General features: G+C 36.4%; 1 pseudogene; it reads left to right on the forward strand.

Moving 5' to 3' along the window:
* The first annotated feature begins 480 nt into the window (after nucleotides 1-480).
* Nucleotides 481-926, forward strand: LOC104665914 (annotated as a pseudogene).
* The last annotated feature ends 5579 nt before the right edge of the window (nucleotides 927-6505 follow it).

Here is a 6505-nt window from a genome sequence, read left to right on the forward strand (position 1 = left end):
AAATCAACTGAAAAGAGAAATGTTATTTTACTCATACACAATATTCATCTAAACAAGCTACAAGCTTTCTACCTAAAATTAACCTTCAGGGAGGAGGGATTTGCCTTGCAAATTCTGTCACATAGTATGGTGTACTTGTTGACTTCCTTTATATTGAACAATTTGATAGTTTAGGCCAAACTCTAGATTCTTGTCTATTAGTTTATCTCTTTCAACCACTGTACAAGCATAAGCGGTAGTGTCTCTTGTTTTTCCACACTCTTTAGTAAATGGTGTACCTAAAATGGCCAAAAAAAAAGTTAATCAAATACGTCTGTGATGTCACCAATGATAAATGTGGCATTAAATTTTTTTTTCGGCTTTTTGTCTTCAGCTCTCCTTCTTCTTAGAAACCCATGGGTTCTTAGATTTTTGTGCATCCAGACGCTGAGCCACCCCGCACCAAGGATGCTACTTGGAAGCTGAAGCTGCACCTTCCATATGGCCCCTCTGGCCAGCTGGACACCTCAGATGAGAACGGCACACAGGCCAGCAGCAGCTCCACCGCCAGCAGCAGCACCCTCTCTGCAGTTGGCTTTCCTGCTGCTGCGCCCCGGCTGCAGGTCTGATGCCCAGATGGCAACCCTGGCAGTTGGCGTGGCTGTGGACTCTGCTGTGGGGCACACACTGGGTCATGCCATCACTGGAGGCTCATGGAGGAAGTAATGCTGAGCCTGCAAGGCCCGACATCACTTATCAGGAGTCTCAGGGAACCCAGCCCACACAGGGGCCGGCTTACTTACATGAGACTAAAGCCGTTTTTGGAATATGCGCAGAACCTGAGTGACATAAATCTCTGTAAGAGTTTCGACGAGGTGCTGAAACAGTGCAGACTTGCAAATAAATTGGCCAAAGAAATGGAAAATTGGCTGTTACGACCAAGTTAGTTTAGTATAAAAATATAATTGATAGTGGAGATATAAAGAGTAAAACCATCAGTTAAACCCCTTCTGTGTCATTCATAGCTTCCTTGCTTCAGAATTGAAATGGAAGAATGTGTTCTTACTTTGTAGAATTTCATTAAGATGGGGTATACTTTGGGGCTGGGCAAATGTTTGTGTGGCCTCCTTCTACCAGCTATTACGATTTTATTCTTTGTGAGTTAATTAGAATAAAGTGATTTTCTTCCAAAAAATTTTTTCCTGGAAACATCTTGTCATAATAATCAGAGTATGTGCATTCTCAAAGTTTTTAATATGTTCATCAAACTCCTTCACACTATTTTTGTTGTTGTTGTTGTTGTTGTTTGAGATGAAGTCTCACTCTGTCACCCACGCTGGAATGCAATGGCATGATCTCGGCTCACTGCAACCTCCGCCTCCTGGGTTCAAGCAATTCTCCCACCTTAGCCTCCCGAGTAGCTGGGACTACAGGCGCACGCCACCACACCTGGCTAATTTTTTGTATTTTTTTAGTAAAGATGGGGTTTCACCATGTTGGCCAGGTTGGTCTCAAACTCCTGACCTCAAGTGATTCACCCACCTCGGCAAAGTGCTGGGATTACAGGCGTGAGTCACTGTGCCCGGCCTCACTAACTATGAAGTTAAAGAAGCAGTGCTTCAGAGTTACATGATTTCCAGGCTTACTTCTCATTCATTTATTCACTCAATACATATTTATCGAGTCTACCATGTGTCATTACATACTTTATTCTGGGCTCTGGGAATATAATAGTGAAAAAATCCCTTCATATATTTTAGTAGGGAGACAGATGATACATACAATAAATAAGCAATTATATAATGCTTAGAGTATGATAGAGTAATAAGTGAAAAGTTAAAAAAAAGGTTGATGAAATAATGGAGGAGGGTGTTCAAAATCATCTACATTTGCCTTCAAATGAATCTAAATTGCGGTAAACTCATTTGATTTCTTAAGCTTCTGTTTGAATGCCCTCCCTCCTAATAGGGAACTATTCTCTTTCTAGTGGAATATTTTAGTTATTTTTAAATATGATTAATTTTAAGCATTGAACAAAAAAATTTAAATATGTATATTCTTGAAAATTTCTAGACACAAGTTGGCCAAGAAACTTTTGGAGTAATCTTACTGAGGAAATGGACATTGCTATTTATTCAAGGACATAGAACAAGTGACAAAAGTAAGTGTATTGGCATGCTTAGACATACCAGCCTTCCAGTAAACATTGTGAATTTCTTCCCCATTCTATACCAGCCACAGTTAAGGAACAAACAAACAAACAAACAAACAAACAAAAACCTTTTTCTACAAATGAACAGACTAGGGGATAATTTTGAACTTGCTCTTTATGTAACAATATTCTTTGACTCTCTGTATTTTCATCCAGAAACAAATTTTTACTTACTAGAGAGGTTTCATGGTATTATTTGATTATTCAGTAACTTTTCGAATAACCTGAATGTTGCACTGAATGTTCATTTTATGGTGTTAAAATGCCAATTTTTAAAAAATCAAATCAGCACATTCTTTGGTAAAGAACTGAGAAATCTGTTCTCAGAAATCATCATTTCAGGGATTCCACAATTGACAAATATAGTCTTTTAGTTACTAGGTAGGTTATATTTTTGGTGTTCCCTAGGTTTTCCACTGCCTTGGACCTTCTGCAACGATGACAATAATAATAGTTTGTGATTCCACAAAAAAACAAATCACTGCCAGGCTTCGGTTGTGGTCTTGTAATTCTGTACGATATGGCTCAATCTGTTGCATCAACCATAAAGGTTACAACACTCACTGGACCTTTGAGGCCAGCTGGTCACTTAGTGGACATTTATTGGGAATTATAGTGATGTTTTCTGCTTGAGTGTGTCCAATATGGATTCTTAGGGATACCTCTGGCCTAGTGCATTCCAAGCAAGTTTCTCCTCCTTGAAAGAATAATCTCCTTAAGTATGTCTCATTTTCTTATAGCTGATTTTTTTTTTTTTCTTGACTAGGCTTTCTTTGCCTTAAAAATGTCTAGCTTTAGGGGTTTTTTTTTTCTTTTGTGTGTTGACATTCTCTAGTTACTTAACTGCTTTTTTTCTATTCCCAAATAACTCTCTGCATTGCTGTCATGGTATTGCACATATAAAAAGAACTTACGAAGTAAGAGACTGATGGAATGACTGCTTTCGTGTATGTATCCCTTTTTGCAGAGGATGAGGTCTTCCTACTATCCATAACTTGACTAGCGATATAATTTCTGTCCTCCTCCTAATTCCTATCCACAACTCTAAATATTAAAATATCAGTTACTTAGATTCAAGATTTTAAATACCTATGAAATGCATCTGCTCCAGGGATTTTGAAAGTCAAGATGGCTGTCTATGCCTTTGTACTCACCAGGCATGGCCATGTTCAGAGGCAAAGGATATGACAAATATCTCTGTTTGGTTTTTAAAACTAAAACTTTTTAAACAATTTATAATAAAATCAAATAGAATAAAGTAATGATGAGTTAAAGGATAGGCCAATATCAGAAATAAAATAAATTAGATTAAGCAAGAAATGTAACAACTCTGGAAAACATGAACTTTTCTCACTGTCATCACCACCACCATCAAAAATGTTAAAATGCCTATTTTCACCTGATACCTGGCAGTCTCCCTTCTGGAAGAAAAATAATCTCTATATTTTAAAAAAGTGTGTTTCAATTTTATATAGAAAAACCTAAAAATCTAGAAGTAGTCATTCCTTGATAGAAATATCAGCTCAAATGTAATAGTCAAAATAGGCCAGATTCAGTCTTCCATGGTATAAGGAAAATCTTAAGTACAATTATGGAATGATGGACTGGAGAGTTCATTAAAATTTCAAGTTTTGTGAAAAACACATGGAACTCATTTTTCTTTAAATCTGATGAGCTGGCATCAGGAGATGATATCCTCTCTTGGTTGTGTGGTTTTACTTCGAGGGTGGGGGTCAAAGGATTTGCCTACAATTTCAGGCTGATTCAAAACCAGAGCCAAGTCCTCCTTGTAATTATGTTTTCCTGTAATAGCTCAAAAGCTCTGCTCCTCATTCAGATTCATACTTTATTAAGGTAAATTGGAAGAGTCTTTGCATCTGTTGGTGCTGCTGTATTGAACAGTGAGAAGCTGCCACCCAAGAGAAGCCAGAACTGGTCTTTGAGGTGGAACGAGTGTTGGCCACCATGAGAAACAGAAGTTTTCCGTGAATTTAGGTGTTTTAAAATTGGTAGTAGATACTGTTCAAGTCTAGAGAGGAAAGTCACAAAAGAATAGGTTATTCGGCAACAACCAAATTTAAAAGACTTCAACAAAGGCAGCAGAGTGGATCAAATGAGGCATTGGCTTACATGGGGGCCACTATTCAGTTCAGGGAACCATGGATAAGTTATAAGCACAGTATCAGTGATAGCTAGGGTAACAGGTGCAAGCAAAGAAGGTGGCAGAAAAAGATGAACCTAATGGAGAAACTAAACGCCTTACTGTACGTAATCATAAGAAATAAACTAAACACCTTACTCTGCCTAATCATAAGAGAGGCACAAGAAAATTCAGAACTTGACAAAGCTCTTCCATGGCACTAGTGGGAGAAAAACATTGCTTCATTCATTTCCTAAAATAAAATTTATATTTGAAGAAAGAAGGCGTTTGGTTAGCACAATATAGCCATTTGTTCCAAAATTTAAAGAATGATTGCAATTTTCTGAAACACATTCTTGCTAAGCTATAATATTCCATTGCTGCCTCTTCATTACTCCACTTTCCATTTAACTTACACTTGGCATTACTATGTAATTTATAGCTAGATTTAATGTTGGCTGATTTGTCAATTGTCATTCACTTTATAATAAATGCAAAAGACATTTTAAACACTTGTGAGGTAATCATTATATGTCAGTTACTGTCATTTGCTCTTTATAAAAACCATATCATAAACAGTAGGTTTTAATAAATACCTTGATCATAATATAAAGACTTTCCATTGCATTGTTCAAACTTAGTGCTATAGATATACCCAGACAGTGAAAGAGTCAACTCCAAGTTAGTAAGGTAGTTCATTACTCACTCGCAAGACTATTACTCACCCTAAGCAGAATAACGTACAAAGTTGAAATTGACATAAATCATATGTGTAAGTTTCAGAGCAATGCAGTTATTCACAACATGCTTGGGAAAAATGAGAGATGCCATTTCCTGGAGCACAGTGTGCTGTGGCCTTCTTTGATTATGGCAGAACGATGAATTACATTTTCTGATTAACGTTATACTCTTTACATTGTCTTTTCTTTTCCATTAATTTTGAAGATAGGTCTAATTATTGTGACCGATATAAAAACTCTGAGTGGAAAAAGGTATGGAATAGAAATTGTTACTCTTAAACCTAAAATGTTTGAAGAGTTATGCTAAATGGTATTTATGCTTTTCAGTGTCCTCTGAATAGAAGTTAATAAATGTGACTTCTTATTAATGTTAAGAAAGAATGAGTAGAGGTTTGCAGTAAAAATATTTAAATTCTTCAACTGATATGAAATTACCAAGTTGACACATTAGTCTTAGACAATAGCATTTTAACCTTAGAGCAGTAACGAAAAGGTTTACTTCTTTGACCATTGCAGTAATCAATTCACAGGAAACCTGGGAATGAAGTCAAATATTGGAAAATAAATGTTAAATGGTGTGGTGGTTTTACTGATTATTTTTGAACATTTTAAAAATCGATAGACCACAGCTTCTGCAGTTAAAACTTAATAAGGAAGATTGAAATGAGAAAAGAAACGAGAGGGATTCGCTTTCTTGGAGAATTACATGGTCATCTTTTTCACTCACATTGGACATTGTTCAAAACTTTTATCCCTTCACCAAAGGATTATTTTTCTCTTCAATTCACATAACACCAGCAAGCTAGAGACTTACTTCTGTACCTAATGGCTGCGAAGTAAGAGATTTGTAGCCTCCTAATTTCAGCTTTTTCATAAGCTCCAAATTTATATTTCCACAAGCCAGTAGTAATAGAAGCCCGTTCTTCTCTTTGTTCTTCTTTGATGTTACAGGCAACAGATGCTTCAAAGTTTCTCTCGTCCATCCATCCATCCATCCATCCATCCATCCATCCATCCATCCATCCATTTCACCACTTACTATGGACCAGGCACAGTGCAAAATGAATGCTGAAGATACAAAGATAATTAAAGCAAGAGCTTTGTTCATAAATTTTTGTGAGGAGGCTCACCAGTAGCACTTTAATATCTATATTCTGAGATGGCCAAACAAACCAACTACAATGCCTTTTATAATATTTCTTTACTTGAGGTTTTTTCTTTCTCAACAGACAGCAAGCTTATCAAAACTAAATCAAAGAAACACATTCTAGGAAACTTTAAAAAGATTCCAGTGTGGGTGTTTAGTGTGAATTTAGTTGAAATGAGATATATACTTTTTCATTGTTTTAGACATATGAAGACAACTTTCACCAACTCCTACATGAATTTATTTCATTTTCAGAATACTGGAAATCAATTTTCCTGCCTTTTACT

The sequence above is a fragment of the Rhinopithecus roxellana genome, chromosome 2 (genome assembly GCF_007565055.1).
Source record: "Rhinopithecus roxellana isolate Shanxi Qingling chromosome 2, ASM756505v1, whole genome shotgun sequence".
Lineage (NCBI taxonomy): Eukaryota > Metazoa > Chordata > Mammalia > Primates > Cercopithecidae > Rhinopithecus > Rhinopithecus roxellana.